Raw genomic sequence first — 24,364 nt, 5'->3', positions numbered from 1 at the left:
AGAAAAACAGATGGCAAAGGGTGACCGATAAATTATGTCAGCTCATCAGATTAAATATTTAGAGCTTCAGGGCAGGGTTGGGGCTGCTTGCAAGGACTGTGTGCCCACCACAGACAGGCCCTTCTGCCACAGCTCTGTGGGTGAAGAAGGACTGATGCAATCAGAAGGGCGATACTGACCTCAGCACAACCTTCGAGGAGCATGTCTTTGAGCTCTTCTCAATGGCGTGTGGTTGTTGGAAGGTGCTAGGAAAAATAAGCTCTCAGAAGCAGTAATGCTCCCCACACATTTAATGTTAAGAGTGATATAGAATGCATTAAGAGCTGGCAGAAAAACATATTTCAGCGCTGTCAATAACATGCTATTGACTGAGATGAACAATCGATGCATATGTATCAGTCATAAAAGTGCTCAGTTATCAATACCCAACCTTCATCATTATCTTAGAAACAGAAACAGGCATTATTGTATGAGTTTATTAGTTTTTTTGAGAACATGCATTCACCCTGAAGGGTATGCCGTCCCTTTCCTTGATATGTTAAACTCACATTAAACTTAAAGGCAGCTGCGTGCACATATTGAACCAGTGTACAGTCCAGGGCATGCACATACTATCACAGGCCTCTATTATCTGCATTAAGTGACCAGAGTAAAAATCAGATTTTATGTGAGCTCTACCCTGATATTTTCTGCAGTTCTTTAAAAATTTGTTTATCCAGACCTCTGTGTGCCCTGTCTTTCAGATTATGTAGAGCTAAAAGAAGCTATTAAGAAGCTGTGTCACAGAGCAAAACTGGAACCAAAGAACCTGCAGTGGAAGAATTACAGGACACAGTATCAGGCAAAAAGGTTATACCATAGGCAAAATGACTGCATAGGCTCATGTAATATTGAAACAAATCCATCACAGGATTACTAGTAGGGATTAAATCTAGCATTTTCAGAGCCCAGAGAGTGTGTTAACACTTCACCTGAAGGATTATTTTAACTAACTGCTAGTAATTCCATATTCTGAAACTTTGTGCCATAGCCACTACTGAGGAACATCTTTGTTTTAGCTAGTGACTTCCACCTGCTGTAGAACAAGAGATAAGGAAAAGCATTCTGAGTAGAACATGCTGATCAGTTGTATGTGTGTAGTTAAAGAGATTTGAACACCAATACCATGGTCCAGAAAATAGTACAAGTTGCAGATCACAAGTTGAAGCAGTGTCTTGCCATAAGTTTTAAGTAGAGACTGACACTGCTGTTCCAGAGTCATCCAAGTGGCACCCCCTCTCAAATGTCCGTCTTGATCCTAAGTGGCATACAGGGAAAGAACATGTCTAGAATAAAACAACATTTATACAGGAGGGAGATTAAACTTTCAGCTTTAGAAAATTGTGTTCAATGTTTCCAGACACTTCAAAACAAAATATGCCCAGGTGCCAAGTGGAAGACAGACTTTCTTCCCTAGAAGTCTTTAGGTTAAATCAGGCAACTAAACATTTTAATCTTCTAGCTTCATGTCTTCTAGCAGATCACTATATGTGACAAATATTCTGAAGGGCATTTCACCTAGGCAGTTAATTTGCATAGAAATAGCTAACTAGTTCTTTAATTATCCCATAGTTCAGTTGGTGGTAGACAATAGGATAGCTCACACTCCCTCAATTATGTTGATGTAGCAAGAATAACAAGTAACTAAAAAAAAAGTATTTTTGTTACTGAAGTCAGCACATGCATCTCCGAATTCACACAGGGAACAGATGTAATAAGTAAGAAGATACCATTTATACACAGTCATTGTTTGGGGTTGAACTGTGCTTGAGAGAAAGTTGTCTAGATCATAAGACTGCAATCAAGAAAAGTTGCTTTTAATATGCTGACTCTTTCAGAGTCAAGACAAGGCTTTTACATCCTTTAAGCAACCATTTTTTTCATTATTATTGAAGAAAAGGAAAAATAAAACAAACACCTTATGCAGAAGATATAGACCTACTTTGAAGAGCTTCCTTTACAAATGCTCCTCTTGAGACCCAATCTCTCACATAGAGTGAATTTCTTGTCTGAAACATCCTTCTCTGTGAACTGGTAAGTTCTGATGGTTTTATCACCTTTTAATCCAACAGTCAGGTTTCTAGTTTGTATTTAGTTAACATATCTTATTCTGGCACACTGAAAAGGAAAACAAAAGGTTTATTGAAAGCAAACTCTTAAAGAAATTCAGAACGTTGAGGAATAAGCAAGAGATAAAGGAGGTCACACAGAAAATTTCTGGTTATCTCATACAGACAGGAAAAGCTGTCTGCTGTTCTTTCTTCCTTTGCTTTCATTAGACTTAGCAGCTTCTTTTCATGCTGGCCATGATATAGTTTTGCTTATAGCCCTACTGTTGTTTAGCTCAACTGCAAGATTTTTTGAAAACCCTGTTCTGTGGTTATAAGGCAGCCTTAGTGTATATATAGCTTCTGATTTGATACATTTCTGAGCAATGTTAGTCTCATATCTGAATAGAGAAATACAACTCTATCAATGTATGTTGATCAGAGTTATACTAAGTGTTTGTGTTTGCAAATGTCATCCAAGGTTAAGCAACTTTTTTGTTTCAATCCTCAGATGGGTAAAAAAAATATTTGAACTTTAAATTTGATTATTGTGATATTCCAGTTATGTTGTTATTTTTACTTTTTCTGTTACAACTTGGTCAGGAGACAACATATGAAGAAGTAGCAATAAAATTCTAATCTTTTCTTGAGTAGTAGTACTGAGGTTGGGGAACTGGTGCTGCTACATGGACCACGGTGGTGGGAAGTTATTTATTTCTTAAAGATTTAATTAGTAAAATACAAGGACATAGTGCAAAAATTCAGTGTTGTTGGACTTTTCAAGAGGCACAGCAACTAAACAAACAGTTGAATGATCTAGCAGCAGCAGGAGACCTGCTAATGCAAATACTTAGTGGAGTGACTCATAAAAACAAGCAGAAAGAAAAACATTAACGAGCTTGCCCTTTCTTCCTCTCTCTCTTTCTCCCTTCCCCCACCCTTCTACTTCCCTCTCCTCTGTCCTCTGTCTTAAGTAGCATAAGCAGATCAACACCAGGGAATTTTTCCCTACCTGCTTATGGTAAGGGAGAATTGGTGAGGGAGGCAGAAGAGAGATATTCCATTTTAAAACCTAAACCTATCTATGACAGTGTCCCTCTTGCTGAATCATTGAACGAGATATTCTCTAGCTGTTTTACTACACTCTTTAGTCATTGTCCTGATGGAAGTGCTAGTCCAACCATGGCGGACAACGCTGGAGCTAAAACAAACATCAAAACTAAGACTTCAAATGCAGTTGTGCTGCAAAAACTCATTAGAAGGTTTAGAGCTTAATTTTCAGAAGTATAAATATCAGAAATAACTGAATACTCCCAACCTTTAGCAATCTTAATCTGTCTGTGGGTTTTTCCATACAAATTTGTGTTATCTTTCAGTCTTCTGCTTTCTCTCCCTCTATGTGTCTTTCAGTGGATATCGTTGGAAGCTAGGTGTACCGTTATGTGTTTGTCATTTTCTCTGCAGGTTTCTGTGGCGTTACTATTATAAATTTTCTTTCCAGGAGGCAGAAGTCACATGAATTTAACCAATATTCATCTTACATTGTGAAGTGGTCGCTTTAGCAAAGAATCACATTTAAATCAATATGAGATTTAAACTATTAAGTGGAGGCTACTATAGTACAGGAATTGAAAAGTATTATTGTCTGTCATTGCCACATACAACTACCACTTAAGGAGGATTCAGTTCTCTTAAGGGACTCTCTAAGGCAGAAGTTTATCTTCTTTAGGAAACATACCAATTACCAATGCTTATACTACCCTGTGAACTTTAGTGGAGATTGTGCATCTTGCAAATTCGAGCACACCATAAAAGCTGCAGAATGAAGCTGCTGTGAGATTGTTTCCTTCATCTTCTTCTTTGGGTGTGATGTACAAAATCTGCATTCTCAGTCAAAACGGATGTGTAGTTATAAATGTATAAATCTGTTTATTTATCTCAAGAGTACTTGAGTACACTTCCAAACTACTCTTCTTGTTGCTGAAATTTTAGAAGTAAAATCTATCCTCTGTGTTTTTCATCTAATATATAAATAACCTGATTTGATTCTTGGAAACCTGTAATTTCTGGCTGCAATAAACTAGTGGAGGAACATGTTTCTAAAGTACATGTTTCCAGCCACTGGAAGGAAGTCTAGCTTACTAATATTTTCGTCATTAATTTGCAGTAATGATCCAGAAACTCTAACCAGCAGGAAGGATAAAAATATAGAGACAAGCCTTAAATAACTTGTTGACAGAGAAGCTCCAGAAATAAATTTAACCTCAATCTCAGCTACAGTGACCACTTGCCACTCTCTTTTTATATAGCATTGTATTCTTTGGTATTACTGGTTTGTCATGCATCTGTAGAGCAGACACTGTCCCTTGGTGTTTCATAGGAAACTATATGACTGCATGCAACTCCATAAGAGAAGGCAGGATTTGGGAGTTGGTGCAAGATATTTGCTCTCTAAGCCCTGTTTGGGGTACACCATCAATATTTTTACTCATGCTATGGACTTTGTAAGTGGGGCTGGTGGATTCTAGAATTCCTGAAGTCATGAAGCTAATTAGGAGTTACAATTGTAAAGTACCTCACACTGGATGAACCCATCCACCAGCCATACGGAGCACTGCAGTATTTTAGTCTCTGCAGTGGCACTTCAGATAGAATTTTGAAGTTTGATAAAGGAGACTGTCTTTAGGCCCTGTGTCAAGTTGGGCTCAGAGTGGAGGAGTTAACATCTTCACCTGAGACTCTGATGAGTATTGCTTTTCTGTGTCATTGCAGAAGACACATTTGTGCAGCTAAAGGAAGGATTAACATAGTTTCAGTCCTTTTCCAGAAAATGGCAAGATCGTCTATGGGTTTGCAGACTGAGCTTCACCTTTCCAAAATGAAACCCATGACCTAGGGATTCCAAGTCCTTCACATTCAAAGGAAAAATGACTAGCATAGATGCTTGTGGAAATCTCTGAGATTTAAATCATGGTACTGAAAGCATTTCAAATTGTAATTGTCATTGCTAGTAATGTAATCATTTCATTTAAAAGTTCAAAAATAATTAGGAGAATCTATTTTATAATATTTTCAACAAATCTTAACCCGGATGCAGAGGGATGATCCCTGTTGAACTGAAGTGCAGGAGCATCCATTGAAGTATTTGTGTTTCAAGGGCACATTCCATGGCATTGGCATGTCGTGTGTTACCTCGGCTGTATCATTATGTTGCCTAAATCACTGTGAAAGCCCTGTTCACTGCATTGTGCAAGAGGCCCGGTGATTGCTTCCCAGCAGGGATGAGAATGACTTATGAACCTCTCTGTCTCTTCCTAAAATAACAGGGAATTAATTTCATGTGGGCTAACACTTGACTCATTTTTCTTGGAACTGATAGCTTACCACACAGGACTTGGAGGCTGCTCAGTGAACCAGTCCATGGTTCACAGGAAGAAGAAGCCTCCAGAGGAGCTCAGGCAGTCAAAGAATAACATTCGTAGCCAAAAATAACCCTGAGCACTGAAAACAAATTGAAAAAAAAAATGTTAGTTTACTTGTAAATCTGTTGCAGCAACATGCACCTCCAGATATATCTGAGAGATGAATGGTACATCCATCTTTATCTTTTCAGTCTTCTGTTTCCAAGTAGAGCTTCCTCCTAATCTAGCCAGTGCTATAGATGATATACATGGCTTATGATCATGAGTCACATGAGCTATGTTAGATGCTGCTGGTGAAGATCCTGGTGCAAGATGTGAAGGTAAGAATGGCTGCCCTATGGCAATGGCAATGATACGATGATATCTGCAGAGAAACTGAGAAAAGCTGGGGATTAGAAAAGCCAGAACTATAACAATGGCAATGTGAGAGAGGGACAGTCCCACATGTGATGTTGTACAGGGAGGATGGGTAGGCATCCTTCGTGGCATGTCCCAAATGAATGTGCAAAGACTCAAAGCTGCATGTTATATCGTGGGTTTCAGTACTGGTTTGCATGTAGGCGAGTGAACATGGGGGTGTGGGTGAGATGCATTCAGGATAGTAAAAGTGATATGTCTCTCCTACCTGCTTACACAGGTGAACTGGAAATCATCTTTTCTCCCATACCCTCCACAGATGCTGTGTGTTTTTTCCTAAGTTCTCTAGCTGACTGTGGGAAAAGGCATGGCCAAGTGTGTACCATGGTTTTGAATCTATGTGTTTTGTCTTGAGTGATAGACCTTCTGCAGTCTCTTTGGCGCAAAGTAGAAAATGGCTCACTGACAGCAGAAGGAATATGTCCTTCTTGGAGATGTGAATCCTTCCTTGGATGAAGGAGCTGCTGTGTACTGCCAGCTAGCATTCTTGCTGATTACTAAATTTCCAAATTAAAAAATGATTTAACTCTACATGAGGCAATATGTGCTATGGGATGCTGCTTTGGCATGAATCTTTATGGACTATTGCATAGAGAGGGAACCAAAAACCAAACCCAAGCACACACCTTTTTCTTTCCTTCATGGTCGGTTCTCTGCCTCCTGTGCAAACCCTTCTCCCTGGTAGCCAGAAAAGTCTTTCTTTCCTCACAATTTTAAAGAGGGAGTTAAAAAGAGTGATCAGCCAGCCAAGAGCAAGGCAAAAGGTCTGGAACTGCTGGGTGGGAGTGGGAAGTAAAGGAGAGGAACTGATCACTCCCCAAAGACACTCCTTTGTCTCTCAAAATACGTAATTCTAGAACTGTTAGATGCTTATGGAAATCAGTGTGATTTAAATCATGGTATTGAAAGCAATTAAAACTGTTATCGCCATTGCTAGTAATGCAATTATTTCATTAAAAAGTTTAAATAAAGAACAATTTTTCCAATCCATGGGAAAATTTCTGAAATGCATTCTCCAAGAAGTACATTTAGCATCCTCATTTGTATGCCAACAAATCAGCCTTCATTCCAGAGATGGCATAGGACTCCAAGGAAAAAAATAATTTCCTTACCAGAGTATTAGTGGCCTGAGAATGAAGTCTGTAAACTGCCTACAACTGAGGCTTCTCTGCACTGGGAAATGACATTTGTGTTGGAACGGGAATGCAGGAAATTAATGTGGTAACAAACACAGTGCTAAACACAACTGTCTATATTTGGAGCTGGGCTCTCATTTATGCTAAACCCTGCTTACCTACACAGGAAGCTACAAAGGAGTCTTGAAGTGGATAAACTAAGTAGAATTAGAGGCTTTTAAGACATGGAACACTCCAATCCAAAAGACACATTTTAGTGGAATTTACTGGTGTAAACAGAGTGAGAAACAATATAAAGGACGCCATTGTCATTATCCTAATTGGTCATGGTAGCTTCATGCTGAAGTTTTTACTTAATAAAAGAGATAACCAAAATGAGAAACCCTATGAAGCATCTTCATAAAATAAATGATCACGTTTTTATATTAGCCTGCTAAAAGGAAAAAAAACTAGGAAACTGCTAACACAATATATGCCTTCTTGCAGATGTTCAGGAGGGATCACTTTAAAATGGCAGATCCAGATTGACACGAAAATCTCATTTGCTGAATGTCTTTAAGGAGCACACTGCCTCTGTTCTATCCATCTGCTGGTTTTGCTACGACCTGTGCATCACTAGGAATGCTTTCTGTTATAATATGTTATCTTTCAACTAAAATGAGTTGCATTTTCCTTCTCTGAGAATTGGAACATATAAGTATCTGTAATGGGTTTGAACAAATCATAATAAGATTGGAAATATAAGACAGCAGCTGCCTAATACTGCAGTTATTTTATTAATTTTTCTTTATTATTAAGGTAGTAAAAGTAATTGAAATGCTAATCTAGGATATTTGCTAAGGCATTATGGCTACTTTATATCCAATTCATGTTTCACTGCTGTGGGTTAAAGATGGATTCACTGTTAGAAAAACATGAAATTCTTGGATCTCAGCAGTTTTGATTTAAGGGATTGAGTTGTGTTAATTGTATTTGTCTGCCTGCAGGGTGTAAAGAGATGATCTAAAGGTTGGCAAGCCTTATACAAATTTTATATTGTTGCATGTTAGCAACAATAGATCTGCAAAAGCAGGAGTTTCTCCAGAAGTTAGCCTATAGGGTAACTATTTTAGCTGGAGGTATAGCACAGGTGTAATAAAACTAGTGAGGTTGTGACCTTGAGGAGTGCTATATTTGTTACTTTATGATTGCTCATTAAGCTTGGATAGAGTTACATGAAATGTATTTTAAGTGAAGGGTTTATACAAGTACAAGGTGGAAGTTTCTGATGTTATTTTAATTCTGTTTTCATGCAGTGTAGAAAGTGAGATAACGGTTTGGATATTGTCCTGAGAATAGGAGCCAGGAGGTTCTCTTTTAAAATCCTAATACTGGCATTTACACACAGCCAAAAAGAATGAGGCAGCTCCTGAGGCACAGTTATCCCACTTTTGCTAGGGGATTGCTAAATCACCCCTATTTGCCCTGTTTTCAAAATATAGTAACAACGCTTACACTATAAAGGTTAACAAGATAATGTCTGACAAATTGCTTTGAAGATTTAGCATCGAAGAAATTTCATACTTTTAAATAGGGCTCAGTATTTAATAACTTATCAGATTCCCGGCTCCTGCTCCCTCACTGCCTTGCAACAATCATTGCAATTTGTTTTAATGATGGTAGGATGACCTCCAGAGTTTCTACAATTTTCATCTATATTTTATTTGAAGACTGCAATGCCTGGTCTATATGTCTTTTTTTGTTGTCTCCAGACCCAATTCCATGTAACATTCAGAAAATTCCTAACCTAATTCAGGAGACAAAAAAGCTCTTTGGGCCCTAAGATCCTTTGGCATGATATTTTATCATGTATCTAAATTCCAGCATTGTGCTGGATGCACATTTTCTCTACTTTCATCACCCTTCATCCACTACTTAAAAGAAGAGCAGTTGTTCTGTCGGCTGAACAGTTCAGTATGCAGATGTGATCAAAGAAAAATCATGACAAATAAATGGCATAGGACCCATTTAATTGTACAGTTGTGCACAGTTTAGGAGAATAAAACATGAGCTTGCTTACTGTATTTGGACAGGAGAGAACTATTGTTTTGTAAGAATAATTTCCCAGCTACGGGAAAATAAATTTAAAATTCCTGGCATATCTCTTCATCTGAAAATTCAGGGGAATACAACAGGGTAAAACAGTGAGAAATCATCCATTTAAAATGAGGTAACTGCATTGTGGTAGATGTGTGAGGGTCTGCCAAAAGAGATGATTTTTGCTTACCCTAATCTTGTACTCTGCTCCACGTACATATGTGTGTCCATTCTCAAAGATAGTTACTGAGCTGGCTGGACCTTTAGTCTGGGCAAATGTGGAAGTTTTGGGGAGCTGCCCCCTTTCTCCTCTGCGTATAGGAATTGGCAATGCGATATGCCATTCTTTCACATCCTTGATCTGATAGCTACACATCCAGGAGTACTGGACAGTGATGGCAGTGATTCAACAGTGACCCCAGGCACTTGTTGCCTTTGCTGATGCTGAATCCCTGGCCTTCTGCTTCTGGCACTCTGGGGGAGTTGTAGTTGTCACTTTTGTCTAGACCTCAGCTTATTCCAGATTGCATAGTTGTGCTCTGTTTTTTCACTCTTGCACAAGAGCTTCTTTCACACTTCAGGTGTTGAGAAAATGGAGTATACGGGCCAGCTTTCTTCATGTGTCAGTGCCACATAAAACAGGTAGGCAGGACATTATGTGACCACACTCTTGCTGATCAACACAGGGCTCTGTAGGACGCTTCTGTTTTCCCTAGTGCAGACATGCAGATGCATTCCAGTGGGAATCCCTCACTGTTGCTGCAGAAGCATCTAGGGCTACAGGAGCTTATAGTTCAGGGATGCTCCGACCACTGGAACAGAATTTGGTATGTACCAAGTAAATTGTATTGAATTTAGAATCAGTTGTTGACTTTCATTTAAATCAACAAACAGGAAGGACAAACAATTAAATATATTGCTTTCTAAGTACACACAAGATGTATGTGTCCTATTACATTTCATTCTGTTATTTTTGTCCTTTGGTTAATAAATATAATAAACATGCCCAACCTAAATTCATTACTGCAGGATGCTAATATACTGAGGATATTGAATATAATAGTTGTCCTGGAGAAATGGTCCAACAGAACAAATAAAAAAATACATAAATAAGTTGATATGATTTGATGTAATTATTCTGTCTTACATTTCTAGGGACAAAAATTATCACTCTAATTTCTTTCTCAGAAGTCCTAAACAGCAAGAAAAAGGAAGAAAGGTTGATCATCAGACTCACAGACCAGTGACTGGCTTAGATCACCTTTAGTCAATTTTGCTTTACTGTCTTTTAAAAGATTTCTTCTTTAGAATATGGATACTTAAGAGATTCTTTCCTAAGAGAAGTGACAACAGTCAGGAGTAACATATTTGTGCTTCATAGGGGTATATATTCATGAACATAATTTGCCTGACCTTGATCAGGCTTTGATTGTCTGCGATTTGTTTAGCAGACTTCTCTCATTTTATGAAAAATGTATTTTAGGAGAAATAGGGTATTTAACTCTAAGCAAGCCTGCTATACTTACCTTTCAGTAAAACAAAATAACCCAATAAATTCAGTGAGCTTTCCAGAACACAAAAATATTGAAACAAACACTCAGCATTATTTTGTGGTTTTTGATAAAGATTTTAACACTGCAATTTAAAGCAGCAAGGTACCTGTTCAATGTGATTTTCATGGAGATTCCAACAGAGCCCTGATCTGTAGACACATATACTTCTAACAGGTTATTATTTTTGTAGTACAAGTGCTGAATGGTTGAATGAAAAAGTAAAATCAAGGTGTATGTGAAGATCTATTTTTAGTTTTGCATTTTGCATGGCCAGGTTGGTAACAAATATGGTGTGTGATCTCTAGAGTAAGAGTGGAAAAGCAGACCATAACCATGTATTTCTTTAAATAGCACACAGTTGAATAGATACTGCTGCCTTTATTTCTGCATGAACAATGCTCTGTGGATTTCTTCAGTAAATAAAATCTGGGATATTGATGATGCTTTGAGCCTTCAGAGTCTTCACACATCCTTGCAAGAGCAGCTCAACTAATCCTCTTGTTGTCTGTCATTTTTCTGTTATCAATCATATCATTTATGCCAAAGGAGTCTAATCAGGGGCTCTTATGCATATACATACAGCAGATAACTCTGTAATTAGTTGCCTTAAAATGCAAAGTTGTTCTTTGTTGGGAACAGCTCTGGTCTTGTTTGTATTGATGCTATACCCATCTGAATAGCATTTATAGTATTTCCTTAGTTTTCCTGTGGTTTTCCTTAAACTTGACAGGCTTAGTTGGATTTGGGAGTTTAGGTTGTCATTGTGTTCCATTTCCAAAATATGATTGAAAGACGTCTGTGCTCTAACCTCCATGTGATTGCTGGATTTTTATGTTCCAAACACCCACAATTGTAACAGCAATACATCTAAATAATGATCTATAGCTTTCTGCAAATTTATGCAGAAGTTCACAAATATTAGTCATGCTGAGAGATGATACTCATTTTAATGCAAACAACACTTACGCGTCAAGTAGCTTTGTGTCTCCTTACCTATACACTTGTATTGGTAAAAATTATTTGTATTGCACAGAACTGGAAAGCAGGGTATAAGAGTACTTGTATGAAGCCTCATGTCACTTTAATTTTACTGCTTGAAGGCTGTGCATCAAAGCATTTTGTGCATCATTAGCTTGTTCCTTGCCAGACAACGTAGTACCCACACAACTATTACCATCTGGTAACTTCTGCTTAAAGCAGCTGTTGTCAGAGTTTTCCAGAATTTTAATCAATATCTAGATTTCTATACGCCAAAGCCAAAATACCTTTGATCTCATTGCAAATAGAAGAGCTTCTTAGATTACAGGACTGCATTACAGCATGCTGATCTCCTACCTGAGCTGTATCCATGCACAAAAGGGCCACATTCCAGATATAAGTTCCCAGATGATAATTTACTTGCTTTAGGATGACTTTCTGTGGGAACATCTGCAAGGTAAGTACGCTTTCCAAGTTTGACTTAAATCGTATGGAGGGAAACAAGGAGTGGAGAGTGCAAGAGAAACAAGAGTTGCCCACTAAGTTGTGACGATCTGGAAGTTGATTGGTATCTTGAGTTTTAAGGCAAGATGCAACTGAAAGCATGGTAACTGTTGGGGTGTGATGCTTCTTAACAGCCCTGCATTGATAAAAGCACTTACTTTTAGGTTTTGGAATAACTGGGTTAGATCACAACTAGACACTGAAAAAACTTGGGCTAAAAAAATGAATCCTGTATACAATTTTACAAATAGTAAAATCTAAATGGACACTATGCAATGCTAATGTTTGGGGTTTTTTTAATGGGGGATTTATTTATCATTTCAAAATGGGATGGTGGTGGAAAGATATTGATCAAAAAAATGGCAGGAAAGGGTCTTCCATTGCTGACATCTATCAGATGTTTATCCTCCATTTCATTGAGTCACCACAGAGTTTAAATCTTAAACCACAGGAATGATTTAGCAGGAATTTCTTTGATACAGTAGCAAAGAGTAGTATTGTTTTAGCTACAGACTAGGGACTTGATTATTTCTTTACCAACACAAATGTGAATTTTTCTCTAGGAGACTCAGTGTCAGTACCTTGTTTTCCAGTCATTGGACTTTTGCCATCGATGCAGCACGTAATTAGTCATGAACCATAAGTTGTAACTACAGAAAAGAACTATGTGTTGCTGAAAATTACAGTTCCTTCCAGGAATTATTGGAGGAGAGAGAACTGGGGAAATTGTTGCTATAGCAGTGGGTAAAATGTAGCCCAGTACAGATGAATAACAGCGGCATGGGTTTTCTATGAAACCTATCAGAATGCATGCAAGAAATCAGAAACATTGAAAATTTAGCATAAAAGAGTTCAAACATCAATTCCTCATCATCTGATTTCTCTCATTGCCAAAACAAACAAACAGAAGCCCACTCTCCCCTCTTTCAAAATTCTATAACATTTTATTTCCTGAAACCTTAAGAACTTGTTCTTCTCTGCTGTTGTTTTTCATATCTCCTTCTCATAATGGGGAAAGTTTGTAGTTATATTTGCCATGTAGCCCTTAAAAACCACCAGTTGTGAATACTGGGGTGAGCTGCAGATGCTCATGCTGTTTCTAAGGAATGCTTTTAGGGAGTGTTTTGAAGTGTGGGCACTGATGTATACAGATATTGCAAAAAGAGAGGAGTTTTACTGCCATTCTTGTGATCTGCATATTCTCACGGCTCTCTTTCCCTGCTGAATTTGTATGATTTTTTTTTTCCACATTTGTAATGGCTTAAGTTTTGTGGGATTGACACCTGGTTGTCCCATGGAGTCCAGGAAATAGATGGGGTACTTACCTCTGCAAAGACTTTGGATTTGCAGAGGGAGCGTATGTCATTGTTGGTGTCTTCTGTCATTGGGACTACATGTTTTCTGCTACTTGTAGTAATCTCTTTGCTCACTTCTGGATCTCAGTCCTAAATTTTCACACAGCTATTGTCACTAATTTGATTCAGATCAGAACACAAGTGAATAGTGAGCCACATTCGCCCTGTGTTAAATAGCTCCAAAGAAATAGCACAAGGGATTAAGTTGGATGAATATGCTGAAACATAGTATATATATGATGGCATATACTGTCTTAGTTTTGTTTAATGTATACTATTTATTTTTCATGCTTATCAGTCCAGGCAAGAGAGTGGGTTTCTGTGAAGCAATTTGTTTTCCCTTTTCTCTGACTTCACTGAAGGCAGAGACATGCTTGAGGCACCCACGCTCTTTTGTGCGTATCTACTGCTGTTCATCAATCAGAGAGCCACAGTCAGCTCATCAAGGCACTTTGCAACCTTTGTAATGTCGGTTGCTGGTGATTTTTTTCCCCTTCCAGCATATAATTGCTCAGTTGCTACTTTATCATAGATTTAATACAGTATTTTTCTCAAGCATCCAAGTGCTCTTGCTAAAGTGCAATTATAGCGATTATATTAAGAAAGGTTATGAGCTGAAAAAATGTACAAAGACTTATTTTTAAATGAGTTAATATTAGCAACACAAATCACCTGAAGCTTGGACCTTGACCAAGATAAAACAGCTTAAAGAAGACCAATTTTTTGAAGACCAGGATATCTTTTGAAAATCATAAAGTATTGAAGGAACTGGGAGTATCACAACAGTGCTGATTTGAAGCAGACATAGGAATCAGGAATTGTTCTCACATTTGAGTAAATCAAGAGTGATTCCATTCAAGCAAATATAATTCTGCTAACAGAAAAACAAATGTAAATAGGAGAATCACACTAGAGAAACTTATCCTTTGTAAAGCTCTGTGCATAAGTCTGACATTTTCTATTTTCTGTGTTGAAAAATGCAAAACAAATATGCCTCCATTTGGTTTATTCTGTGCCCCCAACAACACAGGAAAGCATATGATATGCCAAATGTCATTTCAGTATGAATTACATATATGCATACACTCTGCTGGTACAGAAATCTTGGTGCTTTGCAGGGTATTCTGCTGCATCTTACTCCTCCAGTTTGATGGACTAGACTTCAGAAGAAATAGTCATCAGAATAAAAGTAAGCCTGCAAAGCCCTGACAATTCATCAGCACATAGCTTCTCTTAGTGAAACTCTTGATAGGCAGAACATAAACAACAAGCTGTATCTTTCAAGAACCATTTGATATGATTGAATTTATGCTTGGTGCACCAGCAGCAGTCTGCCTTGAGCATTAGAAATAGACCATGAAAGCAGCTTGATTTTATCAGGTCTACTTGTACAACATTTATATTTCTGTGGGATTTAGATGAGACAGGGACACATGACTTTCTGAATCACATTAGAGTATTGACTGATGAAGTCAAGATATCTTGGTTCTTGCAATGGTCATGATCTAATAATTCAACAGTTGCAAATAGCCACTATTGGGATGTGGCCACCTTAAAGACAGAAAGTAAGTTCTGCCTGCTCCCATCACAACTTTAATAATGTAAATAAACTATGCATATTCATTGACTGTTAGTTAACATTATCTTAAAAACATAGCTTTAAATATTGCCTAATTTTTTACACCTGTATTATTACAAAAAAAATTAAATACAATTTTATAGAAAACTCTCTTTTTGTTAAGCAAAGAGGTATCTATTGTCTTCAAACTGCAGGTTAGAAAAATGTAAGTCCTCTTCCTTCCCTCCCTTTCACAAACTAGATAATGAGATATTAACCAAGCATATCTCAAAAATGAGAGAAGAGGAAATTGCAGTCTGCTCTGCAAACACTACTGATGGAACCGTTGCTGGTACTAAATTTTATTCAGTTGTAAATCTGTGTTGGCTTGAGCCCTCAGCCACCAGCTATGGATTTAATCAAGGTTTGGAGCTGGATGAATAATTCAATTTGATCTATTCTCTTTAAGCTTGTGAAATCCATCTTCAGGTTTCAGCTCCCTCATGCATTTATCCACATACTACCTGAATCTGTTCACAGCTGTGCTTGTCTCCCTTCAGGATGATGGTTCCAATAACATGAGCAGGCTCTCTCTGTGAGGAGTTCTGCTTAAACAGAAACAAATAAAAAAGGCTATGCAAAGGCAAATGTGCAAAATTCAGCCCCAAAGTTTCAGTCTCTGGGTTAAATGGATATGTCGGTGACATTCTAAAAAAGGTGATGTGAATGGAACAGTTGGCATGGACTTGGAAAAGAGCATGGTTTCAGATTTTATCCCAATTCCTGAATGTGAAATTGTAGAATTCAGACTTGCAAATGCAGTTTTGAAATGTGTTTTCCATGTTCAGCACTACAACACGTCTCTTGTCAGTTTAAAAACAAGAGATGACTGATGTTCTTGCATTCTACATATCTGTATGAATGCTTAGTCAAACTCTTTTATATTTTTATGTAAAAATTTCAGGCAGGTCTAGTTGAAGAACAGCTTCCTACATAAAAGAGGTCAGATTAAATTTTCTGTTTTGGATGACCTCAAATGAAATGATGACAGATGTTTCACTCCACTTTCCAAGAAAGATGACTTGACTGCTTAGGTGCAATAGAAACTGGGTGGAAAATGCTGTGATTTAGTGGTGAGGATGGTCATTTGTTTGCAAGTTTGGAAAGTCTTTGCTAGAGCAGCTGTTCTGTAGCAGTGCTATCTCTGGACTAAATGAGCATCCTGCATTTGATGGTCTTTGTGTTTTGTGCTTACTTTTTCTGATTCTGTTAGACCTTCATTGCTATATGGGTTCAAGTTAATGTGCCTCTTGTCTTTTTTTCCCCATTAGACATCAGTAAAAGCCAAGGAGCAATATTCAAAGCAACCTATTTCTAAAAGCTGAGTAATGTTTCCTTTTTTTCTCCCTCTGTTTCTATGTACCTTCCATCCAGATCCCTTTCTTTTCAGTGAGCAAATTTAGCCACTGACATCAAGAAAATAAAAGTATACTTTTAAAAAACAGTCAAGGTGTGACAGTAAATGGCATTACAATGAAATAGGCATAATGTGGCTGTGATGTGAGTGGCAGATTGATGTTCTTAATTATTCATTTTCATGCTTTTAGGTGCTTGGATTTTTAATGTAATGTAATAGGTACCATTTTATCATATTGTTGCATTTAGTGCCTTCAAGTGGATTTAGGAAAATGTGTGAAGATTTTCTATTTTGTTTTGGTAATGTGGCAACATTTGGATGAAATGCAGAAAAAACATGTAAAATAACAGGCTGGTGAGAAGGAAGGCCAGATAGATGCAATTTCCACACCAGGGGGAAGGTACAGGCTAAAAGAAGTTGAAGATCATTTTTTTTTCTTGTGCCTTGTGTTGTGACAGAGCTGCTGCAAAACTCTCCAGCAACATGGAAAATAATTTTTATTTCTGTTGCAAAAGTTAGTCATTGAGGCTAAGGCTGGAATCAGGTTAACTGTTCCTTACCATAGATGGTGGCAAGAATATTTGAGTTGAATTTGTTTACATACATATACATATACATATACATATACATATACATATACATATACATATACATAATCTCAACATAGTCCCCAGCCTACCATGAGATAATCACAACTGCCTTAGCTTATAAAGGCTCTGTGTTAGACAAAAGACAGGAAAGCTTCAGCAGTTTTCCTGCCCTGCCTTCAGCTTGCTTTTCCAAGTTCCTGCGTTCCATGCAGTAGAGATGGAGTCCTCTCTTGTATTCATCTTCGTCTGTATTGTTGGTAGCCTTGAATTCTATGTTTATGTGGCACAGGAGTAGGACACCTCCATATCCTCATAAGACCTTTTCTTGACTATGTAACAAACAAACAAGACAGGATGAAGCAGGAACAAGATTTATTTTTGGCACCACTCTTCCCTTACCTGGTCAATTGGAGAAGAATAAATTCTCTCTTTCCTTCCGCAAGCATACCAGTCAGCAGCACCTTGGGGTCTTATCATAGAAAGAAATCCATGCTTTCAACAATTTATTTGTTGAAACTATGTCTATCACAGCCCAGTTGTCTGTAAACCCATGGGAATTTGAAGTACCTATCCTTTCAAGCAGTCTGGGTAGAGATTTAAGCAGATTCACCATTAAGCTGTGATTCTCTATAGTTTGTATAGAAATGACTGGAAATATTTCTCTTTACTCCTTTTCCTTCTGGGCAAAGGTTACACTACATTTTGGATTATGATCTGAAGATCTCTAATGCCCTCTGTTTAAGTGCAATGGAGAACATTTTGTTATTGATGGATACTGAATGGTAGTATGGATATAGCAGCTCAGTTCTTATTTATCTGTCAGGCCATTAAATCTGACACGTACTCCATGGGAAACAGAAATAATTTTGTTCCTCATAGTTATGAAATCATTAGAAAGACTGAGGTAAATCTGTAATGGCTGTCCATTAATATAGTAGTTATATCTTAACAATAGGCAATTTGCAGGCTTGGATTTTCTAAATGCTGTTGCTGAGAGAGCCACTAGTGTTGGTCTTTCTAAAGGACTCTGAAGCTTTTGCCTTCCTTCAGTTGAAGGCAGCTGGAGATGTTCACAGCACTCACACCATCCAGAATGTACTGCCCAGCAGCAATGAAACTGAAATGTAACTATTAGACTAGCTCCTGTTTCAACTAATTCATGTGTTGTTTATGTCTTGGTTAAGATTTCTTATCTCTCTATGATACCGAAGTAGATTTGAGCCTTATGGCATAAATACTGAGTGGGTGGTGGGGAGATGAACAACTTATGAAGCTGTTGTTGCTCCAGAGATGCTACCCGGATGGCAGTCAGAGTCATCAAAAAGGCTCATTATAATTTCCTAATGCCACATTCCCATTGTTAAGCAAACCAGCTTAATCTAATGCAAACAACAAGTGCAAGATGTTTGAGTGTCTGGTGTCACCTATTTGATATATAAATATTTAAATATTAACTTATGGGATATTGTTTTTCTAACATGCAGCCCTGTTTTTTTTTTCTCTGACACAGCAGCTATCCATCTGCCTCAAGTATACAAAATCACTCATATTTTCTAACACTTGTGTGCTGTTGCATAATTGAAAAAAGTTGTAGTAATTTTCTGAAAAGTGACAGTAAATAACTCCATTTTCATGCTAGGGATATTGAGTTATTCTGTCTCTTTCCAATGAGATTTTCTCACAGTCTTCAAATTATTCCTGTCTCTACAGACCTGTTGGGCACAGTGAGTTACTGCAGATCTAGCTGCAGACAGCATTCATCTTGTTCTGCTCATCCAGGAGGAACAGAACCTAGCTCTTATAATCCGTCTTTGGTTGGGCTGAAGTTGGCAGTTTGCAAGCATGTATGAAGGGATGAGCTGCTTAAGGAAAGGCTCTTTCTGTGTTCTTTGGAGGAGGAGGATCTTACAAGAAAAAATGAATGCAGTAAACAGCTAAGAGCTGTTGCACCAGACCAAAACAGGACAAAATGGGATTGTTGGTTTCCCAAGTTTCTCCCACTTAATGCTCTATTCTCTCCTCCAAATTGGCAGCTGTTTTCATCAACACTCATTCCTTCGCCTAAATGTTGGCTAAGAAGCCATTTATTTCTAAGACGGATGCAATATCATTCGAGATGAGAGTGCTTTTCTTACATGCACAAATTGTTGTCATACTCCTATCCTTTCCTTAAAACCCAAATACATCTGTATGCCACACTACTCTCTGTAAAATAGCCACAGTTGTTCATTTTTCCTTCTGAGACATTTTCATGGCTATAGCATAAAAGTTATTTTAACACCAACTTTATGACTGCCAATATAGTTACCTCACAGCTATGTAGATTTTCCACACAGAAAAAGGGCATCTTCTTCTCGGGGGGAAATCCAGCTTAGCAAGGTAAGACTGTGTTAAAACTGAAACTATATTAATTGTGTTATCTACTTTATTACCTTGGACCTCAACCTTCTCTAAGTCATTTGTTGTTTGCTCTTCCCTCATGAAGTAATCTATCTGTACTTTCCTTTGTTTTTCACTTAAAGTATTAATAGAACTTTTCCTGGTTACTTTTTTTTTTTTAAATCAAAGATTGCTTTTAAAACTCTATTTTCCTTTCTAGACTTTCTGACTCTTTTATTGCATTCTTGTGCTATTTATTCGTATTCATCCTTAGTCCTGTGGCTTTTTCACACTTTTTGTATTAGTCCTCATCTCAGATATTAGCAAAGAGAAATTTTATTAAGAATTGCTACAAATTATTTAATTCCTTTTGTAACTTTTATAACAAGCACATAATTCTTTTACATAAAAAATAGTCACATATATGTTTAATTGACTTTGATCTTGTACATTCTTGTCACACTGAGTGAAAAGGATTTTCTCTTCAGTTTTGCATTCGTCTTTTACTATCATTGCAATTACGGTTGAGTATCACTGCAGTATGATGTTCCTGTTGTCTAACAACATTTTCAAGCCAACACATATGTATACTTCTATGTACCTTCAAAAATATTTTTAAAAAATGTCATCAGCTCAAACACTTTAATTATACATTAAATCAATGGTGCCACTAGTACAGTTAAGCACGGGATGCTGTTGAAGGTACATATATTGAAACTCTTACCCTCCAACAGTATCAGCAGATCAGCATTTTGTAGTCCTTGCATGACTTTTCTGTAATTAATGTGTAATTCAGGGACTGAAGTATAGAACAGGAGCAGGTTTATCCCTAATTCTTCCAGTTCTGGCAGAATTAAGGTACCTTATTTTGCCCAGGTATTTGTATATGTGGAATACAAGAGAGTCAATACTACCTCAGTAAAATGGTATAATATTGAATAGAGAGGCATTATGGAACCTGTAAAGAATATAGAGGATTGGTTAGATAGGATTCTTATATCTTTGAAAATAGATGAATTTTTATTTAGAAAGATAGTTTCTATTTCTGTCTCTGAAGAGCTGTATGGGAATTTTCCAAAGTGCTGTTTTGCCTTAGATTTCAAAAGGAATGGAATTAATCTGATAAGATTTTATAAGAAAAAATACTTACTTTATATATTTTGCTAATAACATAATGATGTCACTCTTTCAATTGTGCGCTTTTTCCTTATACCTATAAATGGCACATGTGCTATGAAAATATAAAACATCACTTTTTTTATGTTTAGCAAAGTTACAACTTCACAGGACAAGGGAGTTGATGTCTTTAAATAAGGAAAATATTCAGTATTTAAATAAAGACAGCTACAGATTCAAAGAGTGCACCACCACTTTATTTACCCAAGTTCATTTAGGGTTTGCATGCTAAAATGCTAAATTTGCCTATACGTTTCATGGATTAGCAGGTTCACAGCCAATCTATAGAGCTACTTTCAGGAATTATCTCTGGCATGAGAACTTACAGCTAGAAGATAAGAGGTAGGAAACAATAGATTACTTAATGCTGATTCACTCTAAAGCAGCATGGAAGCAGTCCTCCTGCTGTTTCAGGACAGACAGACAGTTTAGTTAAAATCAATTCCAGCAATGCTTGAAGCTCATCTGCTTGATTTTGTGTTGAAGCAGAAAAAGGACATACCTTCTGGTGCAAGTGGGAGAGGCTTTAGGAAGATGTTTGAGCATTGATTTTTTTTTTTTCCCTCTGAAATGGATTGAGTGCTCATGAGGTGAAACTTTGAGTGAGCAACTTCACGTGCTCATGGGTGCTGAGCTTGAAGCCTGCAAGGGCAACCACCCCTGCCCTTGGGGCATCTTTGTCCCCGTGCACTGGCTTTGAACCTGGGCCATATTTGGAGCTGGCTCATTTTCTAATACTGGGAATTGAGGTCAGTTACTCCAGATAAGGAAGTAAAGGGATGTCTTTAGCCTGGCATTTATAGTAACTGGCTGTTGCTAACTGTCTCGCGATGTCAAAAAGGACAAGTGTTTCCTGCTTCTCTTTTTTAGTAGCTTTCCATGCCTTGGGTGTGAGACAAGCATCTGAACTTTGTTGAACTTTGTAAACAGGAAAATCTTTTATGACTTCAGAGAATGGCAATTTGAGTAATTTGTCTTATTTGCTACAAAATGTCAACAGGTTTATGTCTGACGGTACAAGACCGAAAAGGCATTTGAATATTTGACTGTTTTCTTGTGTTGTCTTCTTTCAGCTGGTATAACACAGTGAAATATTCTCTGACACATCAGGGAAAATGCTTCTGGGGTCTATTCCAAGGTTAGGCCTATATTGCTGCATATATTACTACTACGCTCAAAAGCATAGATTATTATGCATACGCATTGCATGAGAGTGAGAGATGATGTGTTTTTTGTCTTCAAAACTGACTATACCTTCTTAGTCTAAAATTCCACCAAAAAGAGAAACATTGATTAATGATGGAAAAGGGGAATAAGGTAGAATCATTTTGAGTGTTTGACAGTATTCTTGAACAAGGTCGAAAGGTACAATTCGAGATTTTTTTGGAATATGTTCACAACTGCAAACTGAAATCAACTCAGGAAAAAAACTTACAAATAAATAAAATGTGGAATTAAGCAAAAAAAAGTACAAACCATCTCATAAAGCAGATAAACACGGAACTTATTATTACTGTTCTTTTCTAATCTAAAATTGCCCTATTTGACACTAAGAACTTCTGGGCCATCTAATGTAAGTGTGTTCTACAGCAGAGACCAAAGAGGTCCTGAAAAAAACATTTTTTGCAGACAAGGTTGAAGAGAAGATGATAGGGAAAAGAAAGGAGCAAAATAAGCACTGAGGACAAAATGGCAATAATTGAAGATCTACTAGATGTAACGTTTTTTCAGTCTCTAGAAAATTCAAGTGACTATACATTGAAGATTGTGAGAGACATGATTTCAGAGTGATGGCTGCATAATATTGGACTACAAATGAGCTTGCATTACTTTATCAAAGAAAAGATAACTCGATCAGCCCTAATTCTCAGAAGACAACCCAGCAGAGTTCCCATTCCTCTAGGAATTCCATAAAAACCTGTTAATTAGTCTCTGATTCATACAGTCTGACTCTTTCCCTACTCTGGATTTGCACTTGAAGATCTTCATTAACTGAATCATATTAAGCAAATTCATTTCATACATTCCTACTTATTGTCAGTATCCAAGTGCAGACACACCAGATTTACAGAGAATTGTGGCAACTGCTCACAGAAAAAACTTACAAAACTTAAAGAAATGGGAAATGAGAACAAGCAACTTGTATGCTTGTGCAATAACCAAATAATCAAAAATGACCTAAATAAAGATAATTGATCATCTGAAAGTGTTTCCGTAGACATGCATAGCAGGACAGTGGTTTTGCCTGTAGAAAAAAATCCAAGCAATCCAATCAGAAGCAGAGCCAAAACACATGGTATGTAGAAAATCTTTATTGATAATTTATTCTTTCAGCTCACAGTGTTTGGCTAGCTTTGATAGTCTTTGCTTCCTATAGTTCTAAGAACCTCTTACTAATTTTTATCCCAAATTCCTGAGGCTTGGTTTTCTGTGTGACTGATTTTTGTTAGTTCTTAGGTGGCAGCATTCAAGCAGGGTTTGGTTGTTGGTTATTTTTTTTTTTTCACAGCGACACAGAAATCTAGATCAAAAGAAACTGTCAAGAAATTAAATGGGAGCAGAGCCGCATTATCTGTTGGAATTGTTACTGTAAGCAGTTGCTTAAAGAGTAGCTGGGATCCTGTACATAAAATGAATAAAAATAGCAAACATTCTCTAATTTAAGTAATTCTTTACACTAGTGATTTTTTAACAAATAATGCATAGTTAAGTCTTGCTGCAAGGCAGATTTTTCTTGAACTCACATCTACGTCTTCATCATAGCTGTCCAACAGCTTTGCTGTTAGGGTCATGATAAGTATAAAGTTTTAAAGTGAATAAAAATATTACTATGGTCTTATTTTATTTGGTCTTTGTCAACTACAACTCATATTTCCAGCTCCTCACTGAAAATGAAAGATCAAGAAATCAAATAAAAAATGTGATGTTCTAAAATATTTGCCTGACTTTAGATATCAGGGCTTTAAGGAAAATATTAGCCATTTTAGACCTCCTAGTATAAAGTTCTGAAAGTTAGGTAAATTATACTATTGAAGTATCTGTCAGAGGGACTCACATTCAGCACATCTCCATATTTAGAGGTTCTACAAAAATCTTAAGCAATGACACCATACGACTGGCCACAAGCACTATAATTACTTCAATGCTACCACACATGGGTCTGTTTCCAGAGTCTGGGCCCACATTATCTGTGAAATTCCTAAAAGTTTCTTTTCACTTAAACAAGAATAGGAATGAGTTCTCAGTAACACAGCCCTCAAAACCAGTTTTTTTCTTTTTGTCTACAGAGTTCTTCTATTGGCCATGAAAGAACTGGGATTATAAGTAGTGAGTTGGAAATTGAGCATAGCTACAATTTAAAGTCCCAAGGATCAAGCCAGACTGAAGATAACGTTCCTTTGATTGAGGATGGATATATTTAAAAGTGGATTACCGAATGGTTAAGAGAGATAGTTATATTCATTCTCTTAACTCCTCCCCATATTTTCAAATATTTAAATTGAAATATCAGAAATTTAAAAATAAGGTTATAAGTCTACCATGTCACAACATTACTTAAAATAATTTTGTTTACTGTGCTAAGTGACTACAGTGACTGCATTTTCACAGATATTAGAACTAATAGGCCACGTTTTCTGTGTAAGATTCCTATGTGATATGATTTTCTAGGATATAGAATAACTTTTTTTAAGGAATTCAGAAAAAATATAAACAGC

General features: G+C 37.1%; 1 protein-coding gene and 1 long non-coding RNA gene across 4 annotated transcripts in view; one reads left to right on the top strand and one right to left on the bottom strand.

Moving 5' to 3' along the window:
* The first annotated feature begins 1,800 nt into the window (after positions 1–1,800).
* The window catches only part of KCNK2 (potassium two pore domain channel subfamily K member 2), a 129,775-nt gene continuing 107,211 nt past the window's right edge, over positions 1,801–24,364 (top strand). For 2 of the 3 annotated variants that reach the window (XM_054063732.1, XM_054063728.1), the window contains exon 1: positions 1,801–2,073. The gene's annotated coding sequence lies outside the window, so the exon portion shown is untranslated. Of the gene's footprint in view, positions 2,074–5,631; positions 5,830–24,364 lie in introns of those variants that run through there. The other variant, XM_054063729.1, reaches the window with a different exon arrangement.
* Positions 17,280–24,364, bottom strand: part of LOC128851838 (uncharacterized) — a 35,656-nt gene continuing 28,571 nt past the window's right edge. The window contains exon 3 of the long non-coding RNA XR_008449342.1: positions 17,280–17,422. This is a non-coding gene — a long non-coding RNA (uncharacterized LOC128851838). The remainder of the gene's footprint in view (positions 17,423–24,364) is intronic.

This window comes from Cuculus canorus, chromosome 3, assembly GCF_017976375.1.
Source record: "Cuculus canorus isolate bCucCan1 chromosome 3, bCucCan1.pri, whole genome shotgun sequence".
NCBI classification, from domain to species: domain Eukaryota; kingdom Metazoa; phylum Chordata; class Aves; order Cuculiformes; family Cuculidae; genus Cuculus; species Cuculus canorus.
The sequence above is the reverse complement of the archived record's forward strand: the minus strand, read 5'-3'. Positions and strand labels throughout refer to the sequence as shown.